Source organism: Passer domesticus, chromosome 8 (genome assembly GCF_036417665.1).
Source record: "Passer domesticus isolate bPasDom1 chromosome 8, bPasDom1.hap1, whole genome shotgun sequence".
NCBI classification, from domain to species: Eukaryota; Metazoa; Chordata; class Aves; order Passeriformes; family Passeridae; genus Passer; species Passer domesticus.
This window is the reverse complement of record NC_087481.1, coordinates 2615213-2640202: the sequence shown is the minus strand read 5'-3', so window position 1 is coordinate 2640202 and position 24990 is coordinate 2615213. Positions and strand designations below refer to the sequence as shown.

Below are 24990 nucleotides of genomic sequence, written 5' to 3'. Positions count from 1 at the left end.
TTGTTCACTGTTTTTAACACAATTCCTTTAATTTTTCCTTGATAATCTGCATTAGTTCCTCCTCCCATGACATGAACACATTTCAAGGCCAAGCTCCAGTGAGCAGTTACCAAACCAAAGTGTCCTGGAGGAATCTGAATTACTGTTTTGGTATTTATAACTCTCATTTGCTTCTGATTTATCCTAATTAATTCCAAGGCATGAAGGTCCAGCCCTGCAGCCTCTGGGCTGGCCCTGCCAGGGGCCATCACACCCACAACAATTTCCCTGGCAGTCCAAGCCTCAATGCCCCTGGTTGTAGTTGCAAATTGGGTGCAGCTGTGCACAGCCAGGGGTTTCCATTTCCCCGGTGGGCCACTGTTAAGGGCATGGAGCACATCTGGAGGAGGGGTTCTCCATGGGGACAGGTTCCCATCTCCTCATTTTGTCAACTGCTCTTTTAATAACCCCTACACCCATTCAACCAATCCTGCAGCTTGTGGATTGTCTGGGATATGAAAAACCCAGCACACTTAATAATTGTATTTTTCACACTAACAGACAAAGGATTCCCCATCACAGTATCAGCAAATCCTATAAAAATAGCCAAATTCATCCCTTCCTCCTTTATCTCGCAAAGTTTAGCACTGACAGCTGGGTCTTGGCTAGTCATTTTATGTAGGGTATTTAGTGTTACAGTGAGCAACCAAAGCGGACATATTACGAGTGTCAGCCTTATTTCACAGTATCCATTTTTAATTATACAGATATAAATATAAATTTTTGTGTTATATTTATTACTAGTATTAGTATTACTATTAGTATTACTATTAGTGTTACTAGTATCACTTGCACAAATGCATCGGAGCTCAAGATTAAAACCTTCTTCTGTTGCTCCATGTGGGAGTATTCCAACAAGAACTGTCCCTCCTGAAGGTGCTGTTTCCAATGTACTGTTAACAAATCCATCGTTGTCTGCCCAAACCCACAAGTTCTTTTCCTTTTCTGTATGCAATTTTTGGATGCCTTTTAAGACATCCAGGGGTTCAGCTTCTTTTAACCAACTGCCCCACTGCTCACACAGTGCTGCGACCTCAGCCCACTCCAGAGCCAGCCAACTCCAGGGAAGGGCTTCCCATCTGGGAATTTCTGATGACACTGATTCCTCACATTTACATTTAACAAGAGACATTTTGCTGTGATCTGGCCAGACTGTGTCAGTTTTGTTTTACCAGTGGGCAGGATCAGCACCAAAGGCACAGACTCCAACTGAAGGAATCAGTGTCATTTACTGCAGCTCAAAGCAGCAAAGGATCACAAAAGGAGCAGCTCAGCAATGCACCCAACCATCAGCACCAAAGATTGCAGCAGTGATTAAGAAAGATCCAGCACCAGTTAACCTCAGACTTCACCATCCCCCAGATCCACACAGCAGCTGGGGGAAGCTGTCCCAGCCAAGGGCTGCAGAGCCACTCCTGGACACTGGGAATTCCTGCAGCTGCCTCCAGCCACAGGTGAGGCTCCAACCTCGCTGGGAGAGGGCCCAGCTCTGACAGTGCTGAATGAACAAACTGACAGCACTTCTAGTGCGGGAACATCTGGTTTCATCCTCCTCTTGGGTTCGTCCCAAAGCCTGGCCAGGGCCTCAGGAGGAACCAAGGGAGCTGACTTTGATCCTTCAGCCCCAGACAAGGCCAGATGTCAGATTTCATGGCCTTGTCTGGCTTCTAAATACAGAAAGGTCAATACATGTGTCACTAAGGAGTGGCTACATCTATCACAGTGCTAATGACCATGCATATTTCATCAGTGAGCAGATGCAAAGATAACCTTTGGTTGGAAGGTTCATCCAGAGGCCACCTTTGGTTCAAGGCCTGCTGTTCAGGCCTCACTCAGGGCTGTTGTCCAGGCCTTGGCACTTCAGGGATGTGGTTTAGTGCTGGGCTTGGCACTGCTGGGTGAGCGGCTGGACTGGATGAGCTCAGAGGTCTTTTCCAACAGAAAGGATGCTGTGATTCCAGGATTCTATCTGCTGAATTCAGCTAGGTCCATTTGAGCAGCACTCATTTGCTCAGAAAGTCTCCTCTTGCTCAGCTCTTGTGGCCTGAGGCTTCAGCTCATGCAGTCCTGGTGCTAAGCTGCTCATGCTGAACGAGACGACTTGGAGAGAAGAACACAGTCCATCCAATTGCTTCTGGGACACAGAGAGGGGAGGGTGTGGAAACAGGAGCATTGTTTGCTGTGGCCTCCTCTCTGCCCTTCATGCCTTTCAGTGCTTTGAACCAGCCAAGAGCTTTCTCCAAGAGTGCAATGGAGCAGCTGTTCCTGTCCCAGGTCTGGCTCTCTCCAGTCTCTGACCTTGCCTGGTTTTTGTCCCTCTTGCTGTGCCCTCTGTTCCCCCAGGGCTCAATGGCTGCTGCCCAGGACTGTGGGACTGGCACAGATCCAGTGGTTGAGATTCTCCTTGCTGTGGCCTTGGAGCTGCCTGGGCACAGCAGCCTCTTCCATCTGGAAGCTCCCCATGGACAGGGAGTCCCCAGCTCTGTTCCTTGCACAACCTCCAGGAGCCCAGGGCTGCCATCTCAAGTCCCTGCTGGCACTGGGGGCTCCCAGGTGCCTCAGGCTGCTGTGACACTGCTGCACACGGGACGGAAGAGTGGCAGGGGCTATGCTGAAAGTCAGCTCCATGTGCTGCTGCTGCTGCTGCTGCTGCTGTGGGGTCATTTGTCCAGCCCTGGCCCAGAGTCAGGGATCAGATCCAGGCCCTGCTGCTGCTCCCTCGGGATCAGCCCCAGTTTGGGTGTTGCTGTCAGGGCCAGCAGGAGCGGTGGCTGGAGCAGCAGGTGCTGACAGTGCCCCAAGCCCCGGGGCTGGAGGGGTCCCTGGGCTGGGGCTGGGAGGGAGCTGCCCGTTGTTCTCCCTCTGCCCCAAGCAAAGCTGGGCCAGGAACAAGTGGGGCAGCACAGCCAACAGGGAGCCTGCGAGTCTCTTCCAGCCCTGGCTGCTCAGAGTTTGGGCCTTGGAGCCTCAGGTGGCCAAAGGCAGCTGCTCCTGGTCTGTCTGGGTGTGCCCCCATGTTCAGCAGTGCTGCTCCATCAGTCTGTGCCCAGCAATGGGGAAAATTCTCAGCCCTGCAGGGCCAGGAGCTGCCGGGCTCTGCCTGAGCAGCTCAGCCAGCAGGAAGGGAGCTGCTCCACATGGGAACCAGGAGCAAAGGGCTGCAGCACCTCGTGCTGGGGCAGAGCCTGAATTCTGAGAGGGAATAACAGAGTTATTCGTGTGCATTGGTGCGTCAGCACTGCAGGTGCTGTGCCTGCAAACACCAGGTTCGAGATCTACAAAAGAATTCTGCAGCTCTTGACTGGATCAGGATGTCAGCAGTGCTGAACTCCAGCACAGTCCAAATGAAACACTTCACACCTCTGCTCATATCTGCTAGATTTTTTTCTTCAGTGTATCCAGAGAAAAGTAAACAGAGGAGGAGCCTACATTTTCATTGTTTATCAGAAATGTTTCTCATTTTGCTGTACATTCCTTTTGTAGGACGAGTTCTCTGTTAAAAACACTGGACAAAAAAGAAAATAAAAAACCATGAAAGATAAAACCAAAAAACAAATGTGTAGTGAAAATCTTCTCTAACTTTGGATTAAGAGGTAACTGATCTTCTTAAGAAGAGAAATCAGTTACTCTGTAAATGTTCTGATGGCATGGATTCGTCTTACTGACTTCAGCATCCCTTTTTTAAAACATTCAGGGGTGTGTTTGCAATATTATGTTATTCTAAATTGTGATTGAATCAATAGGAAATTGAAAGATCTCTTATGCATTTGTGCATTACTGTGTCTGGAGTGTAAAAATATTGCAGTTTGAAATTTGGATTTAAAGTGTTGCAAAAGAAAGTTATAAATCCCAGTAGATTGTCTGACAGCAGCTTTTCCTAGAGGATGTGCAGCGCTCTAAGGACTTCATCAGTGGGGTTGGGGGTACTTGGACCTTTGTCCTGTGCCACTCTGAGATGTCATAGAATGGAACTTCGCCTGCCTCCAGCCCAGGTCACCCTCTGCCAGCAAAGCTCCTTGGGCCTTGTGTCCCCCAGGCAGGCACAAAGTGTTTGTGCTGCTCCCCCTTTTGCGCAAACCCACAGAGAGCTGGGATTTTTCCAAGTCTTATGTCTGCGTTGGGCCAAATTCCTAAAGAAGCAGCAGCCCATCCCGATGAATATGGTGAGTTATGTGGATGGTTGTGAGCTCCACTTCCTGCCTAGAAATCCTGAAACTGCTTCTGAATACCGCTCCTTCAGATCTTGGACATCTTCTCACACAGAGCTGGGTTAAAAATCCTCTGGTCTCTGGCTAAAGGGTGAGTTATGCCAAAGTAAGAGCTCTGTGCGAAGTCTCTATCCATGCCTATCCTATTAATATACCAATATGTGGGGGTGTGCATGGATGTGTCTTGTACATAAAGGAAGGAGTGTGCAAGCAACGGTACTGACACTTTCACTGTCCATGTTCATCCCATACCCATGGGTACAGAGATATTATGGAAACTCCGGCACACACAAAGCCTTCTGTCCCTGGATACAGAGACATCCAAGAGCTCCTGGCACACACAGAGCCTTCTGTCCATGGATACAGAGACATCCAAGAGCCCCTGGCACACACAGAGCCTTCTGTCCCTGGATACAGAGACATCCAAGAGCCCCTGGCACACACAGAGCCTTCTGTCCATGGATACAGAGACATCCAAGAGCCCCTGGCACACACAGACCCTTCTGTCTCTAGAGGATGGACCATGGTGGGTGGGGGCGGTTGGTGGGCAGCGAGTCCCAGACAGCAGGCCAGACCCGGCTCCAGCCCTGCCAGGCCCTGCCAAGGCTCAGTGCAGGATCCTCTGGAATGGGAAAGCCTTTCAGCCTTGTCCCTGCCCAGATGGGCAGTGCTGGTCTGGCAGCACAGGTTGTTTTCCCAACAGGCTGCAGGAGATGAGAACACAACACTTGCCAGCACTGAGTGCGAGGCACAGCTCCGGGTGCTCCCCATGAACCTCAGCTCTGGGAGCACTGTCTGCCCCAAGCTCCAGGGGCTGCAGTGGGAGCCCGGCTGGGCTCTGCCCTGGGGCCATCCTGCAGGGACAGCTGGAAACAGGGAGCATTCAGCTGCCACAAACAGCCAAGCCAGGGCTGCAGGGCAGCTGCTCCAGCCCGGACTGCACTGCTGTGTGCTGTGCTCTGGGGCTGGGGCTCCCCACACAGGGGACTGGACTGGAGTGCCAGAGGAGACAGAGAAGCTTCAGCTTCAGTCTCACTGAGGTGGCTGCGTGGGCTGGGAAGAGTGGGGAGGCTCAAGGGGATTCACAGAGCTCATCCTGCTGCAAGGACAAGGAAGGCAGTGGGAACTCAGCAGTGAGGAGAGCTGACGGCTGGAGAGTGGCTCTGAATGACACTAAAATGCCACTGGACCTCTGAAACATTGCTGCTCCTCAGCCAGGGACAGCATGAGTCCCTAAACCTGGGGCTCAGCCCTCCTTGTGGTCAGGGGCAACAAGGAAGGCCAGCAAGTGATGGAGACAGCAACGGGCTGGGAATTCACTGGGGGGAAAAAAAGGGAGCAGTTGAGAAGTAAAAGGCAGGTGGGGGAGAGAACTGTTCAGAGAAGGGCTGAGCTACAGCTTGAGCAAGCGAAAAAATGTCATTTGCAGTCCTCCCAGATTGATTTCATTTCAGAAGGTATTGAACAAGTTCAATTTTTGGGAGGTGTCATGTTTTCCCTTGGAGGTGTACACTCTGCAAACTTGAGCTGTGTTGCCAAAATGCTCAAGCAAGTCTGTGCTGCAGGTGACACCATTTCTTCTTTGGCTGATTCCGGCCCCGTGCTGAGCTCCAGCAGAGCCCTGGCAGAGCCCAGAGCAGCCTCAGCATCCGCAGAGCCCGGCTGCAAGGAGAGAAAGCAGAAACTGCCCGTCAGCTGAGGGCTCCTGCCCCCTTGTCCCAGCTGCTCGTGGTGCCCAGGCCATGCTGGCTGTGCCCAGAGCTGTGCCCAGAGCTGCCCATCAGTGCTGCCTTTGGGAGCAGGGCAGGAGGGCAGGACATGTGCCCAGCCTGCAGCCAGCCTTGGCACATCCACCTGCTCAGCAGCTGCCCAGAGCAGGATGCTCCTGTGCTCGCTGCCATCTCCCAAAAGCTCTGATCCCACCCTGCCAAGCAGATGGGGACCCACCTCATGCCATCCATGGCTGGAAGAAAAGCTGGTCCCAAACGATGTCCTCAGCCTGCTCCAAGGGCACGGCCCATCCACGCCGCAGCTGCTCCCAAGAACTTCCCGATCCAGACTGGACCAACCAGAATGCTTCCTCTAGAAAAACAAACAACAAATTGTTGAAAATAGATTACAGACAAAAAGGAAAAAAAAAGAACAAAGGTAAAAATCATATCTCTGTGAGGGGATTGAGGAAGGCCAAAGCCCTGCAAGCCAGGGAAAAACCCAGCCATGTGTGAGCAAAGCCCAGGTTTTCTCCGTTCCCCCTGCACTGTCCCCCACAATAACCGTGATCCCAAAGTAAACTAGGGCAGTGGAGCTGCCCAAGCCCTTCCTTGCCTGCACAGCAAAGCACCTGTGCACAGATTTGGGAGTCCCACCTCTGCTCCCACCATGGGGGTTTGTTTGTGTTGGTCTGGCTGCCCCAGCCCCAGCCCCAGCCTGGAGCACGGTGGGTGCTGGGGGCTGTTGGCAGGACCAGGAGCCCACTCCCATTTCGTACCCACCCCAGCCCATGCCCCCAGCCCTGCCAAAAGCAGCTGGGCAGCCGACTGAAGGATCAGCTGCATCTGCCCCCACAAAGGGGGGAACCGTTGCTTCCTAGCCCGGCTGGGCAATGCCCAAATCTGGGAGCATTTCCCCAGGTGTGGACTCATCTGCAAATTCCCTGTGGAGTTTGGCTTTGAAGAAGGTGCCACAATCAAAGTGCATCACCTTCAACTGCTGGTGGCCAGGTTGAGGAAGAGGTTGTCATCCTTCATGTCATCCTTCATGTCATCCTCGCTGTCTCCTGCAGCAGCAGCCCCACCCGGTACAGCTTCTCTGGGGGATCCTTCTCCTGCCCTGGGGTGAGACCAGGATGTCAGGGCTCTGCCCAGGGCCCCAGCTGTCAGGGAACCAGGACAAGCAAAACCTGCTTGGATGGCAGCCACCAGGGCTGGGCAGAGCAGCTCAGCTCCAGCACAAGGGCTGTGTGCTCCCATCTGATGAGCCCTGGGCAGTGACACAGGCCGGACAAAAAAGTCTGGGGTTCCTTTGCTTCTCATTGCCAAGGCATGTGTGGAGCTGTAACTTACCGGGGCTCTGCAGCACAGTGTGCCTGTGGCTCTCTCCCTTCTTCTATGGCAGATGAATATCCTGCATCCAAGGATGACAGAACACCTCTTCTAATGAGGGTCTGTCCCAGTCCAGCATGGATAAACACCGCCTGATCAGATCTTGGCATTCTGGGCAGAGAAACCAGAAACCGCTGGTCAGTTGGAGAAGGCTCCTGTTGGCTTTGCCCAACCATTCCCTGCCCACTCCATGCTGGATGTGGTCAGAGCTGGGCCTAAACTTTCCCATCAGTTCCCTGTTTTGGAGGCGAGCAGGAGAGCAGGACATGTGCCACCTCCTCAGCAGCTGCCAGAGTGGGATGCTCCTGAGCCCGCTGCTGTCTCCCAGCACTGGTATTGCACCCATGCCCAGAGATGAGGATCCACCTGGAGAGAGCCGTTGTGGCAGCGAGAGCTGATGGTCCCAGCTGATGTTCTGGTCCCTCCTGAAAGGGTGCTCCCCGCAGACCATCTGGTGCAGCACGATGCCCAGGGACCAGATGGTAGCTGGCTCGCCATGGTACCAGCCAAAATGGGTCCATTCCGGGGGGCTGTATGATGGTGTTCCTATGGAATACAGATGGAGCTCATCAGGGGGATGCTGCTGCTCCCAGAGGCTGGCCCCAGCATCCCTGGGCGTGCAGGGGCTGCCCCAGTGGTACGCAGGTTGACCCACTGCCCCTCTTTCCAACACATGGGGTTGGAAAAGAAGCCATCGGTGTTGGAAGAGGGCAGCAGAAGCCCTGGCAAGGCCCAAACATGTCAGAAACACACTTAGTGCTGAGGGAAAACCATGCCTTCATCCTCCCTGCCTGCATTGCCCCAAAAAACAAACCCAGAACAAACCAGGTGAGTGGAGGAGCCCAAGCCCTTCTCACCTGCACACCAAACTGGCTGGGGCACAGGTTCCAGGCCCCCCCATCTCTGCTACCCTCACCTACGGGTGTTTTTGTTGGGCTGGCTGCCCCAGCCCCAATCCTGGGCAGAGTGGTGGGCAAAGGCTGCCAGCAGGACTGGAAGCTGGCTCCCCACCCAGCCCTGCTCAAACCCAACTCAGCTGAAATCTCAGGGCCATGAAGGGCAGCAAAAGGAAGAATCCCCGCTGCCACACCCAGCTTGGGCCCTGAGATGCTGGGCCATGAGATACCAGAACCAGGAGCACACCCCTGTGTAGGCTCACCTGCAAAGCGAATGTAGGCTGTCTCTTGCAGGTAGGTGCCACAGCCGAAATCAATCAGTTTGGCTTGCCCGGTGGCCAGGTCAACGAGGATGTTCGCTGGCTTGATATCCCTGTGCAGGACCCCGCAGCTGGTGCAGTGCCGCACGGCCTCCAGCACCTGCCGGAACAGCTGCCGCGCCACCCCCTCGGACAGGAAGCCCCGTGCCCGAATGAAATGGTGCAGGTCCTGACAGTGCTCCGGGCGCTCCAGCACCATCAAGATGTCGTTGGGGAGCTCAACCCACTCCAGCAGTTGGACCACGCCGGAGAAGCCACTGGACACCTTGTCCAGCAGCACAATCTCCAGGGGTGCTGGTGCCGTCGGGCTGCGGGAGGAGCACGATGCTGTCAGTGGGGCTGATGCCGTGCCAGGGGTCAGGAAGCCCTCAGCCAGCCCGGGATGCTCTGCGCCCTGCGCTGGCCCCATGCCCGCTCTCCCTCGAGGCGTCCTGGCGGCTCCCACCCTGCCGGGCCTCGGCTCATCCCTGCCCAGCACAGCACCTCGCTGACTCACCAGCTCACCCCAGTGATGGACGCAGTACCGTGGCACCCTTTTGATGGCCACCTGCAAGCCAAATGCAGAACAGGGCTCAGCTCGCTGTCCACCCTACCCAGTGCCATCCTCCTCCCGCCTCCTCCGCCCTGCTCCTCCTCCTCCACCCCCTCCTCCTGCGCCCGCCGCCGGCCCTGCCGCTCACCCGGGCGCCGTCCGAGAGCCGCGTTGCTGCGAAGACGCTGCCGAATCCGCCCCGGCCCAGCAGCGAGCCCAGCTGGTACCGCTCCTTCAGGCGCTGCTGCGCCTTCCCTGAGGGCGGGACGCGGCTGTCAGCGCTCGGCCCGGGGCCGGCAACGGCCCCCGAGCGCCCCTCACCCGCCCCGGCCCGGCCATCCCCCGGCGTTCGCTCCCTGCAACGGGACAGCGGCGGCTCGGGGCCGGGGGCCGCGCTGCCGAGCGGCGGAGCTCGGGCCGGACAAGCCGCAGCGGAGGCGGCGGGAGCGGCCGCGCCGCGTGTGTCCTGCGCGGGCCCCGGGAGGAGCCGGGGCCGGGGCCGGGGCCGGGGCCGGGGCCGGGGCCGGGGCCGGGCCAGGCGGAGCCAAAAGCCGGCAATACCACCCCAGCCCCAGGCACTGATCCCCGCCCAGCAGCGCCAGCGCCAGCACGGCCAGAGCCGGGCTGGGACCAGACCTCGGTGGGACGGCCGGGGGCGGGCACGGGGCAGCCCCGCCCGGGGCCGGGGGCGGGCCGGGGGCATGGCCCAGCTCGGCACGGGGAGAGGGAGGCGGGGAGAGGAGGGGAGACCGGGAAAGGGAGAGCGGGAGAGCTGCGGGAAAGTGGCAGAGGGAGAGGGAGAGGACAAGGGAATCTAAAGTTTTTTGTCTCGCTGCTGCCGCTGCCGATGCTGCTGCTGCCTCTGCCGCTGCTGCTGCTGCTGCCGCTGCCGCTGCTGCTGCTGCTGCCGCTGCCGCTGCTGCAACTGAAGCTGCGGGGCCGTTTGTCCCCGTGTCTGTTTGTCCATTGCCCGCTCGCCCCCACCCCGAGCCCCACGTTCCCCGAGGGCAGCCCCTGAGCCTGTCCAAACACGGGAACTTTGCCGAGTTCAGCCAAGAGCCAGAGTCTGGACTCCTGCACAGTGGCTCAGGAATCCCCTTGGTCCCTGCTGTGCATTGTCCCTGCTGAGGGTCGAACACTCTCAGAGCGTGTTCCCTGAATGCAGAATTTGTACCTGACACAAACACTGCACTTACCTCTCCAACATTGCTTTCCAAGAAAAACAGGGGAAGCCAAACTGTGTGTAGGTCATGGTATCTTAAAATGTCTAAAACTTGCCAACTCATGGATCTTAGAGGTGAGATCTGGTTGGAATTAATGGGATGGACAACTAGTGCAAGATGGAAAAGGGGAGCATAAAAATAAATAGAGAAAAACGTCTTGAATTGTTTCAATTTTCATTTCATTTCTTAAAAGCTCTTTCAGTTTTTCCAGAAACTTCTCCTCAGTCCTGTTTGCTTTTTCCATGAACCTTTCCTGAAGAACAAGGTGCAGCTTCTGTCACAAGGTTGCCACCAACTGCAGCTTTCCACACTGTGTGTGCAGCTCAACTCTTGCAGCAAAGCAGGACAAATATTTGAAGAATTTTGCAGCTTGTTCTTTTATTTTCCTTGTGGGGTGGGCAGTTGTGCCATTGGTAAGGTTTTCATTGTTACTGTTCTACCCTAAGAAAACATGACAGGCTACCAAGAACTCCTGGGGAATGCAAGCCTGACTGAATGCAGAGAAAGAATCTGCAGAGCCTGCAGCCAGAAGTGGAGAGCTGTGTGATCATCATTCCAACACCCCCAAGGACATCTTGAAAGTGATCTAGAAGATGAAAATGGGCTGACAGAGGGAGTTTGTTGCGGTGCTCACTGCAGATTCTGCTACATCTGAAATCAATTCTACAGTCTCCATCTAAATCAAGAGTACAGTCAGTTCATGAAAAGCCCCAGAACAAACTGGACCTCTCAGGAGATGACTGAAAGAATCTGAAAAGGAAAAATGCAGGAGAAATGCATTTCTCAGCACTGCGGTATTTGCCTGCCTGAAACCCTCCTCCATTTCCGCCCCATCCCTGGATCTGTTGGTGTCAGTTCTGTATTTGGTGGTGCCTCCAGCCCTGAATCCCCTCATCTACAGCCTGAGGAACCAGGAGCTCAGGGCTGCAGTGTGGAGACTGATGACTGGACATCTTAGGAAGCATTAAACTGCTTGCCAATTTCTGCAAATCACTTGTAACAAAATTAATTTTTGATAGTTCTGTTGGTTTGGTTCTTTGATTTCCCTTTTTTTTTTTTTTAATATTCTCCCTAAAGCTAGATGATTGTTACTGCTATTTCTGACTTTGTTTCTCTCCACATTCACTGTGGCCGCAGACTGTGACAATGAGGAGCTGTGCACTCAGTGGCTTTAGACGAATTAAGAATCTCCCAGCAGAGTTTTCTCCAGAGATGCCCTTTTGTTGCCTTCTCTGGAGCTGCAGCAGCAATGTCTGTGTGCAGAGCTGGGGCAGATCAGTGCTGGCACAGCAGCTGTGCCCAGCAGCAGCAGCAGCACTTGGTGTTGCCAGTGCTGCTGCCGTGGCCCTGCCCCGCTGCCCTGGTGGCCCTGGTGTTGCTGCAGGGCCTGAGTGCTCTCGGGGCCGGGCACAGTCCTGGGGGTGGCAGTGCCGGGGCTGCAGCAGGGACAGGCCATGGGCACTGCTGGGGCAGCGCTGACACCTCAGGCCAGGCCCTGGGGGCTGCAGGCTCCTTGCCCAGGCTCTCTCAAGAACACGGCCAGGCCAATGCTCAGCACAGAAAAGCCCCAGGGTGAGCAGCCCCAGGCTGGCCGTGGGCAGGCTGGGGGCAAACAGCATGGCTGGGGCTCTGCAAGGGCCCTGGGGGAGACGGGAAGGAGCAGCAGAGCAGGGGCTGATCCATCCCCAGTGTGCTGCACAGCCCAGGGCAGCGTCCCAGAGCGTCCTGATGGAGGTGCCAACAACATCCCCCCTCTGCAGCCCTGGCCTCTCCCCCAGCTCACAGAGGTGCCGCATCCTTGCAGGCACAGCCACGGCAGCACTGGCTCAGGAGCCCCTGTTTGCATTGCACAGAGCAGGCAGGAGCACCCCCATGCTGTTGCTGTGGGGACATGAACCTGAGGGAGCACAAATGCCATCAGCCCCTGGAGCCAGCAAGGGCTGGGGGACACCAGGGAAACCACTCAGCTTTGTCCTGGCCTCTGCAGTCAGCCAGAAAGTTTGTTCCCATCAGCTGGGAGTTTCCTGTCCCGCTGCAGACGCTGTTGCTCAGAGCCAGGGCTGCCTGGCAGCCATCCCCAAACTGCCACAAGCATTTCATTTGCTTCACCTTTGCTTTTACTCTTCCCTTGTACAAATATCTTCCTATTGCCCACCCCTGTCCCCTCCCCTGCAAACAGCCCATCCCTGTTTGCCCTTTCCTCTCTGGCCCCACTCCCCATTGCAGTTCCTGACTTGGCACCATGGGAACGTCCCTTGGGGAGCAGGATCATCCTCCAAGTGCTGCAGGAATTGTCTGCAGGCTCCTGCAGTGCCTGGTGCTGCTCCCTTGCCAGAGGCAGCCCAGGCCAGGGGGGCACATCTGGGCTGCTGTGTCTGCCTGTGGGGCTCCCTGTTCTGGGCAATGAGGAGGAGCTGCAGAGGCTCTGCACGACTGACAGGATGGGCTTTGGGGCTGGCAGGAGAAGCTGAGGCACCTGGGCTGCTGGAGCTTCTGAAGAGAAGGCCCAGGGCTAATTGTAGAACTGCTCCAAGGGTGGTTTCAGAGAATCCCAGAATCAGCAGGGCTGGAAAAGACCTTGGACATCATCAAGTCCAACCTGTGCCCTGACACTGCCTTGTCTCCCCTGAGCCTCCTCTTCTTCTGGATAAAATATCCCAGCAGATCCCTCAGCCCCTTCTCACAGGACATGTGTTCAAGACCCCTCCCCAGCCTTGTTGCCCTTCTCTGGACACGCTCCAGCCCCTCCATGTCCTTCCTAAATTGGGGGGCCCACAACTGGACACAGCACTCGAAGTGCTGCCCAACCAGTGCCCAGCACAGGGGAAGAATCACTGCCTTGCTCCTGCTGGCCACACCATTCCTGATCCAGGCCAGGAGCCATTGGCCTTCTTGCCCACCTGGGCACACTGCTGCCTCATGTCCAGCCTGCTGTCCATCAGTGCCCCCAGGTGCCTTTCTGTCTGGCTGCTGTCCAGCCACTCTGTCCCCAGCCTGGAGCGCTGCAGGGGTTGTTGTGGCCAAAGTGCAGGACCCAGCACTTGGACTCGTTAAATCTCACCTTGTTGCATTTGGCCCCTGGATCCAGCCTGTCCAGGTCCCTCTGCAGAGCCCTCCTGCCTTCCAGGTGATCAGCACTCCCAGCCAGCTTGGTGTCACCATGCTTCCATAAGGCCCCAGAGTGTCTCACTGGTCTCCATGATTAAATGAGTGTCACAATATCCTTTTGGTTCCAGGGAACCCCTTGGTTTCACAGAGTCCCTTGGCTCCTTGGGCCCCACAGTGTCACAATGGTGCCATGGTCCCCCAAGGCCCTGCAGTGTCACAATGAATCCTTGGTTCCATGAGATCTGGCAGTGAAGCAATGCTCTCCTTGGTTCCCACAGTCTTTTATACCTCTTACTCTCAGACAAGAGAAGGATACCTGATAGATGAAGGGGAGTGGGAGTAGATATCCACTCAAGGAGGTAATAATAAAAATTCCTCCTGACCCCTACTCCCCAGCCAGGTGACACTTCGGAACAGGTATGAGCCCCTGGATCTGGAGTCAGCCACATGATTTAGAAGAAAATTATCTGTCCAGTGAGTCTCCCAATTATGATTCATCTGTGAGAGGTATTGCCACCTGTAACATCCAAAAGGAAAAAAAGGGTAATCATGGTGAGTGACTCCCTTCTGAGGGGAACAGTGAGCCCCATACATCGACCACACCCACCCCACAGAGAGGTCTGCTGCCTCCCTGGGGCCTGGGTACGGGATATCACTGAGAGACTGCCTGGGCTGATTTAGCCCTCTCATTATTAGCCACTGCTGATACTCCAGGCTGGCAGTGAAGAGATTGAAAAGAGGAGTGTCAGGACAATTAAAAGGGACTTTAGGGCACTGGGTCAGATGATTGATAGGACAGGGGCACAGGTAGTTTTTTCCTCAGTCCCGCTGGTGGCTAAGAAGAACAGTGAAAGGAATAGAAGAGCTCAAATTATTAACAAGTGGCTTAAGGGTTGATGTTACCTGCAGAATTTTGAATTCCTTGATTATGGGACAACTTTTACTGTACTTGGCCTGCTGGAACCAGATGGGCTCCATCTCTCTGTTAAGGGCAGAAAGTTTTTAGCTCATGAACTAGCAGAACTTGTTGAGAGGGCTTTAAACTAGGTCTGAAGGGGGAAAGGGATGCAGCTGGGCTCTCTGGAAGCAGGCCCAAGGGTGGTAAGCCTGAGTTAGGGGTGAAATCAGCAGCCCAGCTGAGGTGCATGGATACCAGTGCACACACCATGGGTAACAAACAAGAAGAGCTGGAGGCCATGGTGCAGCAGCAGAGCTGTGGTGTAATTGCCATCACAGAAACGTGGTGGGATGATTCACAGGGCTGGAGCACTGCACTGGATGGCTACAAGCTCTTCAGGAGAGATACAAAAGGGAGAAGAGATGGAGAGGTGGCCCTTTATATTAGGGAGGCTTTGGACACCACAGGTAATGAAACTAATGAGGATGGAGTTGAATGCCTGTGGGTGAGAATTAGGGGGAAGGCCAACAAGGCTGACATCCTACTGGGAGTCTGTTATCGTCCACCCAGCCAGGAAGAAGTGGTGGACAACTCATTCTGTAAGCAGCTAGAGAATGTTTCTGGATCATCAGCCTTTGTTCTTGTAGGTGACTTCAACTTGGTAAACATTTGCTGGGAACTTAATAAAACTGAAAAGAGGCAGTCCAGGAAATTTTTAGAGTTTGTGGAGGACAACTTTTTGTCACAGCTGATGGGAAAGTCTACCAGGGGAGGTACTGTGTTAGATCTTGTTGTTTGCAAATAGAGATGGGCAGGTGGGAGATGTGGTGGTTGGAGGCCACTTGGGGCAGAGTGATCACAAGATTATAAAATTCTTGATATTTGGTGAAGTCAGGAGGAACATTAATAAGACTTTTATACTAGACTTTTGGAGAGCAGACTTTGACCTATTTAGGTGGCTTATTCCAAGAGTTCCTTTGAAAGCAGCCCTTAAATGCAAGGGAGTTCAGAAAAAGTGGATGTGCTTCCAAACAGAGATATTGAGGGCACAGGAACAGACTGTCCCTCTGTGCTGAAAGATGAGGCAACGAGGCAATCACCCAGCCTAGAGGGGGAGGGGAGGTTTTGGAGGACCTTAAGAATAAAAAGAGGTTGAATCATCTTTGAAAGGAGGGTCAGGTCTCTCAGTAAGTATTTAAGAGGGCTTCTAGAGCATATAGGAAAAAAATCAGGGAGGCCAAAGCTCATTTTGAATTTAAAATGGTGACTTCTGTAAAGGATAATAAAAAATGTTTTTACAAGTACATTAATGGTAAAAGGAAGGGTAAGACCAACCTCTGTTCTATACTGGATGAGGCAGAGACTTAGTAACGGCAGATAAGAAGAAGGCAGAAGTGCTTAACACCTTCTTTGCCTCAGTCTTTGGTGGGAAGACGGCTTGACCCCAGGACAAATATCTTCTTGAATTGGTTGATGGTGTCAGGGAACAGAATGGTCCCCCCATTATCCAAGAGAAGGCTGTCAGAGAACTTCTGAGCTGCTTGGATGTTCATAATCCATGGAACCAGATGGGATCCACCCCAGGGTGATGAGGGAGCTGGCAGATGAGCTTGTCAATCTGCTCTCCATCATTTACCAGCAGTCCTGGCTCACTGGGGAGGTTCCAGATGACTGGAAGCTGCTCAATGTGACGCCCATTCACAGCAAGGGTGGGAAGGAGGATCCTGGTAATTACAGGCCAGTCAGCCTGACCTCAGCACCTGGTGAGGTGATGGAACAGTTTGTACTGAGTGTCATCACCCAGCACTTCCAGCATGGCCAGGGTATCAGACCCAGCCAGCAGGGGTTCAGGAGGGGTAGGTCATGTTTGACCAACCTGGTCTCCTTTTATGACCAGGTGACCCTCCTGGTGGATGCAGGAAAGGCTGGGGATGTGTCTATTTGGACTCCAGCCAGGCCTTTGGCACTGTGTCCCACAGCACACTCCTGGAAAAGCTGCAGCCCAGGGCTGGGACAGGAACACTCTGTGCTGGGTTCAGAACTGGCTGCATGGCCGGCCCAGAGAGTGCTGGTGAGCGCTGCTGCATCCAGCTGGCAGCCAGGCACCAGTGCTGTCCCTCAGGGCTCTGTGCTGGGGCCAGCTCTGTTCAATATCTTCACTGAAGACATGTATGAGGGGATTGAGTCTTTCATTAGTAAATCTGCAGATGACACTGGGCTCGGAGCGTGTGTCCATCTGGTGGAAGGTAGGCGGGCTCTGCAGGCAGATCTGGAATGGTTGGGTGATTGGGCAGAGTCCAATAAGATGAAGTTTAATAACTTCATGTCCCAAGTCCTGTATTTTGGTCACATAACCTCCTGCAATATTATAGGCTGGGGACAGAGTGGCTGGACAGAAGCCAGGCAGAAAGGGACCTGGGGGTACTGCTCGACAGCCAGCTGAACATGAGCCAGCAGTGTGCCCAGGTGGGCAAGAAGGCCAATGGCTCCTGGCCTGGATCAGGAATGGTGTGGCGAGCAGCAGCAGGGAGGTCATTCTTCCCCTGTACTCATTCACTGGTGATGCTGCATCTTGAATGCTGTGTCCAGTTCTGGGCTCCTCAGTTTAGGAAGGACATTGAGATGCTTGAGCACTTCCACAGGAGGGCAACAAGGCTGGTGAGGGGCTGGGAACACAAACCCTGTGAGGAACAACTGAGGGAGCTGGGGGTGTTTAGCCTGCAGAAAAGGAGACTCAGAGATATCCTATCAATCTCAACAACTTCCTGAAAGGTGGTTGTAGTCATGTGGGGGTTGGTCTCTTTCTGCAGGCAACAAGTGACAGAACCAGAGCACACGGTCTACAGCTATGCCAAGGAAAATATAGGCTAGATAGTAGGAAAAAGTTTTTCATGCAAAGAGTGATAAAGTACAGGAATGGTCTGCCCGGGGAGGTGGTGGAGTCACCATCCCAGGATGTGTTTAAAAAAAGATTGGATGTGGCACTCGCTGCCATGGTTTATTTGAGGCATCAAGGAATGAGTAGGACTCAATGATCTTAAAGGTCTCTTCCAACCCTGTGATTCTGTGATTTGGTGATTCTGTAACCAGGGGAGCATTATGACACCTCAGAGCCCCATGGAACCAAGGGAACATGGAACAGGTCTGGTTGGCTTGGCCTCCCAGGGGCCACCTGACAGGTCCAGCTGATCTTGGGATATCAAGGGCTGCCTCTCATCAGCTCCTGCAGCACTGGGACTCCATGATTTCATTGCTATGGAAAAGAACCATCCTTCTTTTCAGGTGACCATAGCCAAAATTGGTACTCTCCCTAAAAAATTTCCTGTAGGCAAGGATATCTCCCAGAACAAAACCTGCCAGCTCTGGCTGGCCTTGGCCTCTGGTGATCACCTCTCATCTTCCCCTGAAACACTGCGGCTGTTCCTTCCTTCCGATGGAAAAGAATGAGCTTTCATGCCAAGGGCCATGGCCAAAATTAGAATTTGGCCTCCCAAATTCCGTATATCTAGGGATTGCTCCCAGACAAAAGCAGCCAGGACAGACAGGCCAGGCAGGTCCTGTCCTCTGGTGATTTTCTTAGACTCCAAACTGAATGTTTTCATTTTAAAACACCTTGGGCGGAGCCCCCAGAGATCTCCCAAAAAAGGGGTTTTGAGGCCTCAGGCCCATGACCACTCCATATGGAGAAAGGAGCTCTGTGCTCTGTGCTGGTGTGGGGGTTTTCCATCATGGAAGTGATGTTCGAAGAGAAGCTGCTAGCAGATTCCTCTGTGTCTAATAAAAAAAAATCAGTAATAGCTTTGAGAATTGACAATCTGTTAAACCACTAAGGAAACTGTACACACCTCTGTGAAGACACATGTTAAAGACGAGAAAGCCTGGGAGGGTCTCTTTCCCTTCTGGCCAGCAAAGAGGTAACAAGGCTGGCCCAGCCCCTGTCTCAGCCGGGCCGGGCCGGGCGGCTCCTGCCGTGGGGCCGGGCCCCTTCCCAGGGAGCCCCCCAGGCCCCATCGGCTGCCGGGCAGGGCAGGGGAGGCCGCGGGGCCGAGGCCGGGCCGGGCCATGGCTGCGGTTGCCAACACCTGGGCGCTACCGAGCCCTGCCCCGCCGCCAGCCCGGGCCCAGCCAGGATCCGCCGGGCCCCAGGAGCAGCCCCGGGCCGGGCCGGCTCGGACAAGATTCTGCCACCCTTGGGGTTCACCCGTAAGCCCCGGGCAGGGGGAGGAGAAGCCATGGGCCCGGCCCTGCTGCTGCTGTGTTCTGGCCTGGCTGCTGAGATCCTGGCCCTGCCCCAGTGCAGCCCATCCTGACACAGCCCCAGCACAGCCGCTGCAGAAACCTCCATGGTAAAACAGCTCCGGCCGCAAGGACCCAGCCCGGCCGGGGTGACGGAACCATCTTGTCATGGTTTGACCCTGGCACAATGCCAGGGCCCCCATGAACGGTATATTTCTAAAAGGGTTGCTGTGAGATGTTACCCGGGAACAGAACAAAACAGGCTCCCATTCGGGGATGGAGGGAAAAACACAACATTTTATTAATAACAATATCCATAAAGGAACACACACACACAGAGCAAAGAATAAAAACTTTCCAAATACATTCCTCCTCCCCCCTCCCTTTTCTCCACAGAATGAGATAACACCATAGATTCCCACCTTTCAGGTAATCAGCTTTCAGTCCATCATCATCTTTTCAAATAATCCACCCTCAAATCCATCGGGGAGAGAGAGAAGTCCTCCCTTGCACCATAGGCTTCCCCCCCATGTCCAGTGCTCTCACCACTGGACACAGGCCAGGACTGCTTTTAGGGTATCTTGTTTAAGGATGCTCTACCCAGTTCCAAAAGCAGCAGTCTCTCAACTTTGGGACACCAGTCCCCCCCCAAATTTACCCCCTGGGGCCGAGGGGCTCGTGAGCAGAGATCTTCCCCTCCACGGAGACAGAGGGCATCCCACACCCTCCTCAGCCGTCTCTGTTCACTCCACTGCTTCACTCTTGGCTCCAAAGCATTGTCTCCCCCTAAATACAGTCTCCAGGTATGGGTCTGTCCATGGCCATACAAGAAAGAGTCCCGCTCAAGGCCACTCCATCATCTCTTCCCACCTAGGATTCTTCTCATCTCTTCCAGTTTTCCTCACACGCAGTCTATCATCTCTCTCTCCTCATTCTGATTCAGGAGGAGCAGTATTTGCAAGGTTTCTATTACTCTACCAAGGGGTTAAAAACTTCGCCTCTGCCTGTCCAGGACTCCCACAGCTGCCGGGCACCTTCTCTCGCCACCTCCCCCGCTTCTGGCCGGCTGAGCCGCCAGCACAATCTCTGTCCCTCTCTCCGGGGGGGGGGGGGGGGGGGGCTGCCCAGACATCTCAAATCTCGTCAACCCCTGCATGTTCTCCTCCACCTCTGCAGCTTTTGGGGCTCCCGGCCTCCTCCCTGTCATGGCCTCCCCCTCCCCCACCCAGACGCAGCTGGGCAGGGGAGAGGCCAGACTCTACTCACCAACGCCGGATTCCCAAAGAGGAAGTTCTATGGGAATCTCCTGCTTTTAACCCCCGTGTGTTCTCAGAGGCGTATCCAGATCCTCAGTGGCCATATCACATGCCAATTGTGATTTTGGCCACTGATTGGCCCGACTTAGACCTTTCCAAAAACACATTTCTGGGCCAAACCACGACACATCTGCAGGCCCCGGGAGAGATATTAACTCTTTCAGTGCTTCCATCCTCCCTCGAGGGAGAGAAAAGGACAAAGTGCAGGTACATAGAAGAGCAACATGAAGACAGTGAGGTCAGTGAAGAGGAACTTGTGTCCCAGATGGGAGGGATGAGGAAATGCCTTGATCTTAGAGCTGAAATCCTCTTGTAAAGCTATGGAGAAGGATGTAATTGATACATCAGACTCTCTTTTTCCCTATCTAATAAATAGTTGTGATCTGTGGTGATAAAATTGAAACAGTACTCAATATTAATACAAGAATTAAAATAATTAATATTTGGAAATAATAAAACAGTTAAAGGTATAATGCCAAGAAAGACAGGGAGAGGAGGGGTGTCATCCTCCCCCCCCACCCTTCTCATGCAGATGTTCAGAAGAAGAAGAAGAAGCAAGAGATAACTATTTCTAAATTTAGTTGGAAGAGAGGAAAATTTGGTTGGACATCCAGGAAAATTAATTATATGAGATTTATTGCTTTGATGCTAGAACATAATATTGGCTTGTATGATATTAGCTGTGGCTTACATTATACCAGCTTGGTGTGCATGTGTAATCCAAAAGGTGAATCAAAGGACATTGAGCAAGAGGAGAGGCCTTCATCAGAGATGACCCCCAAAGAGTGGCATGACCCCCTAAAAAATGTTGGATCATGCATGGTAAAGGTGATAATGAGGGTGGAGATACAAGTGTGACAAATTGAAAATGGGAGGAGATGGTGATGATGTACATTATAAAAAGGAGAATTTTAGGTTTGGCAATATGTACGTGAGGGGACAGGGGTCAAGCCCTGCACTCTGTACCCTGTGCTACCCCACACAGTTATTTTTGCTTATGTGCTATTATAAGAACCAAATTATCCCTATAATAACCAAATTATATTGTCAATATTTTGAGTGCATTCAATTTTATATACTTTTAAGCTACTTCATTTAAACTGCTGCTACATTTAATGTTGTTTGGGTTTTTTTTATGATGGGATAATTAAGAAAATATAACATAAACATTTGTTCAAAAGACCTGAACAAGAAAAGCTCATGGCAAAAATTGAAGTTTTAAATCTTCTGTGCTTAATTAGACAGATTTCAGATGTGTATCCCAGGTGAATATGTTATATCGGAAAAAATGCAGAGACAACTATTTTGTCCTGTTTTCTTTTCCTGTTTATAGATTGATATCAGTAATGTCCAATTGATATTGACCTCAGCACCTTCTAAAGCAGTCTGAAAAGATATGAAAATCAAGAAACTTCATGGCTGACAATCAAGAACACTTTGTCCCCACCACCTCCCTGCCATATCCCCCATCCAACCTCTGGCACTCCTATGGATCAGGAATGGTGTGGCCAGCAGGAGCAGGGCAGTGATTCTTCCCCTGTGCTCAGCACCAGTTAGGCAGCACCTCAGGTGCTGTGTCCAGTTCAGGACCCCCAATTTAGGAAGGACATGGAGGGGCTGGAGCATGTCCAGAGAAGGGCAACAAGGCTAGTGAGTGGTCTGCAGCACATGTCCTGTGAGAAGCAGGTGAGGGAACTGAGTTCATTTATCCTGGAGAAGAGGAGGCTTCAGGGAGACAAGGCAATGTCAGGGCACAGATTGGACTTGATGATTTCCAAGGTCTTTTCCAACCTTACTGATTCTGGGATTCTCTAAATCCACCCTTGCAGCAGTTGCAGGATGAGCCCTGGGCCTCCTCTTCAGAAGCTCCAGCAGCCCAGGTGCCTCACCTTCTCCTGCCAGCCCCAAAGCCCATCCTGTCAGTCCTGCAGAGCCTCTGCAGCTCCTCCTCATTGCCCAGAACAGGGACCCCCACAGGCAGACACAGCAGCCCAGATGTGCCCCCCTGGCCTGGGCTGCCTCTGGCAAGGGAGCAGCTTGAGGCACTGCAGGAGCCTGCAGACAATTCCTGCAGCACTTGGAGGATGATCCTGCTCCCCAAGGGACGTTCCCATGGTGCCAAGTCAGGAACTGCAATGGGGAGTGGGGCCAGAGAGGAAAGGGCAAAGAGGGATGGGCTGTGTGCAGGGGAGGGGACAGGGCTGGACAATAGGAAGAAACCTGGATCAGGGATGGGTAAAGAAAGCAAAGGTGGAGCAAAGGAAATTCTCGGGGCAGTTTTATGGTGGCTGCCAGTCAGCCCTGGCTCTGAACAACAGCGTCTGCAGTGGGACAGGAAACTCCCAGCTGGTGGGAACAAACTTTCTGGCTGACTGCAGAGGCCAGGACAAAGCTGAGTGGTTTCCCTGGTGTCCCCCAGCCCTTGCTGGCCCCAGGGGCTGATGGCATTTGTGCTCCCTCAGGTTCATGTCCCCAGAGCAGCAGCATGGGGGTGCTCCAATGCTGTCCTGCCACAGATGAACTGGGGGAATTTCCTTTCCCTTCCCTCTGGCACAGAGGCAAATCCCATCCTCTTTCTGTCCTCCCCCCCCCCCCCCCCCGACAAGGATCTGAGGATGGAGACCAGCGAGGACAAAGCCCCATGGCACGACATCGTAGCAGAGGCGATGATGTTGAGCAATTTGAGTGGCTCCACAGCACAGGAATACAACAGGGAAGAAAAGCCGCAGAGATCCCACAGGAGGAGGGGCTCCAAACTCAGCCCAGGGTACTCTGAAAAGGAAAGACCCACCCTGAGCCAGGTAGGTGGACAGAGCTTCAGCCAGAGCTCGGAGCTGGTGGTCCATGAGCAGCCTCATGATGGGGACAAGCCCCACAAGTGCTTGGAGTGTGGGAAGAGGTTCAGGCAGAAGACCACCCTGATCTGCCACCAGATGATCCACACTGGGGAATGGCCATACAAATGTGGGGAGTGTGGGAAGGGGTTCAGCTACAGATCCACCCTTGTGACCCACCAACGCATCCACAGTGGGGAGAGGCCCTACGATTGTCCTGAGTGTCAGAAGAGGTTTCGGATCAGCTCAGCTCTCCTCCTGCACCAGCGGATTCACTCAGAGAAGAGGCCCTTCTGCTGCCCTGATTGTGGGAAGGGCTTCAAGTGCAACTCCAACCTCGTCAGGCACCGGCTCATGCACACCGGGGAGAGGCCCTACGAGTGCCCCACGTGTGGGAAGAGGTTTCAGGCCCGCTCCAATCTCCTCAGGCATCAAAGGATTCACACAGATGAGAGGCCCTTCCGCTGCCCTGACTGCGGGAAGGGCTTCAAGCAAAACTCCCACCTCATCAGGCACCGACGCATCCACACTGGGGAGACGCCCTACGGGTACCCCACATGTGGGAAGAGCTTCACCCAGAGCTCTGACTTGACCAGCCAGGAGTCACTGGTAAGGGCTGTCCTGCCAGTGCCCCAACTGCAGGGAGAGCTTTGTGCCCTGCTCCAGCTTCATCCCCCATTGGAGGACCCATATTGGAAAGAGCCCTGGAGATATGTGTTCCCTGTGATCCATGCTGGGGAGACACCTGTCCCTCCTCCTGCCCCTGCCAATGACATGGTGTGGGATCAAAGACCATGAGGGTATGGCCAGGGCCATGTCATTACCTTCACTCTCACCTCTAGTCATTGCCAGGGGCAGGAAAAGGACTCTTTCCCTGAGGAGAAGAGTGTCCTTTCCAGGCAGGAGGAAATTGTGGCCGGGAAGAGACAGTTAGTTGCATTGTAGTTTTCCCTTTTGCATATCCCTTCTGTGATCAATATTGTTTTTGTTTCTGTTTGTTTCATATCTCATTGCTGTTCCCAATAAATTGTTCTTATCCCAGCCCAGGATCTTTGCCTTTTGTTATTTCCATGGGAGGTGGGATGTCAGCGCATGGCAGTGCAGTTTTAGTTGGATCAGGAAATTGGGGAATCCCATTCCTAAAGGCCAGCCTGTGGAAACAGAGCATCCCAGCTGGTCCCAGCCCTGGTGCCCATGGCAACAGCCTTGAGAGCGGGTCCCTGGCTGGGGCTGTGGGAACCTCTTCCCTCTGGTGCCCAGGGACAGGACTAGGGAACGGCTGCAGCTGAGTCGGGGCAGGCTCAGGTTGGATCTCAGGAAAAGGTTTTTCCCCAGAGGCTGCTGGGGCACTGCCCAGGCTCCCCAGGGAAGGCTCCCAGCTCCAGGGCTCTCTGAGCTCCAGCAGCATTTGGACAGCGCTGCCAGGCTCTGGCTGGCATTTTTGGGGTGTCCTGTGCAGGGCCAGCAGTTGGACTCCAGGATCCTGATGGGTCCCTCCCAGCTCAGCCAATTCTGTGGAACTGGGGGAACAGGGGCCTGGTGATGGATGCCATGGAAACTGACCATAGAAATGGGGCTGGTGATGGTTGCCTGTTAAGGATCAGATTTTTCACACGCCCTCAGAGGAGTTACATGGGGACATTCCAAGAGTCTCCAGGATGTTCAAGAGCTAGAATGTCACAGGCAGAGACAGGGGCTCCATGGACACCTCCCAGGGGTTTCTGGGGATGGTAAAGAGCCCTGTGCTCAGAGGCAGTCACAGCCATTCCATGGTGACATCCCAGGGCACCTTGGGCTGCAAAGGCACCGATCTGTCACAGGCACTCACGAGGGCTCCACGGTGACATCCCAGGAGTCCCCAGGCTGCCAAAGAGCCGGGATGTCCCAGACACTCCCAGGGTTTCCTGTCATGGGCACAGTGCGAGGTTCAGGCACAAGCTTTATTTCTTTATTGGAGAAACTCCTGTTGAGACATGATGTGGAGAAATGACACCCAAGAGCCACCATGGATCCTCAAAACCCCTGCAGGACCCCTACACTTCTAAAACTCCTTTTAATACAGGAGACTGGGAGTGGTTGGATCCCATCCCAGGCCCAGACATTTTCAAAGGTGTAAAAGATTGGACAGGTAGAATTGAACCTTAATGCAATTTGTCCCACAGGATTAATGATGGAATACCAGATAAATTTCTATTAATACAGCTCGGATTGCTTCTGATCATAATTAGAAGAAAGAACTTAACTACAGTTATTTACTCCACATTACAGGACCTATAACA

General features: G+C 53.7%; 2 long non-coding RNA genes and 1 pseudogene across 2 annotated transcripts; 1 reads left to right on the top strand and 2 right to left on the bottom strand.

Annotated features, from left to right (window-relative positions):
• The window catches only part of LOC135306051 (zinc finger protein 271-like), a 366476-nt pseudogene that overhangs the window by 91551 nt on the left and 249935 nt on the right, over positions 1-24990 (bottom strand).
• LOC135305776 (uncharacterized) lies at positions 13592-23041 on the top strand. Its single transcript, XR_010366761.1, has 3 exons — positions 13592-13844; positions 22484-22678; positions 22906-23041. It is a non-coding gene; the product is annotated as an uncharacterized LOC135305776 (long non-coding RNA).
• Positions 13708-16055, bottom strand: LOC135305754 (uncharacterized). The gene is made up of 2 exons (XR_010366738.1): positions 14331-16055; positions 13708-13944 (listed from the first exon to the last, which is right to left on the bottom strand). It is a non-coding gene; the product is annotated as an uncharacterized LOC135305754 (long non-coding RNA).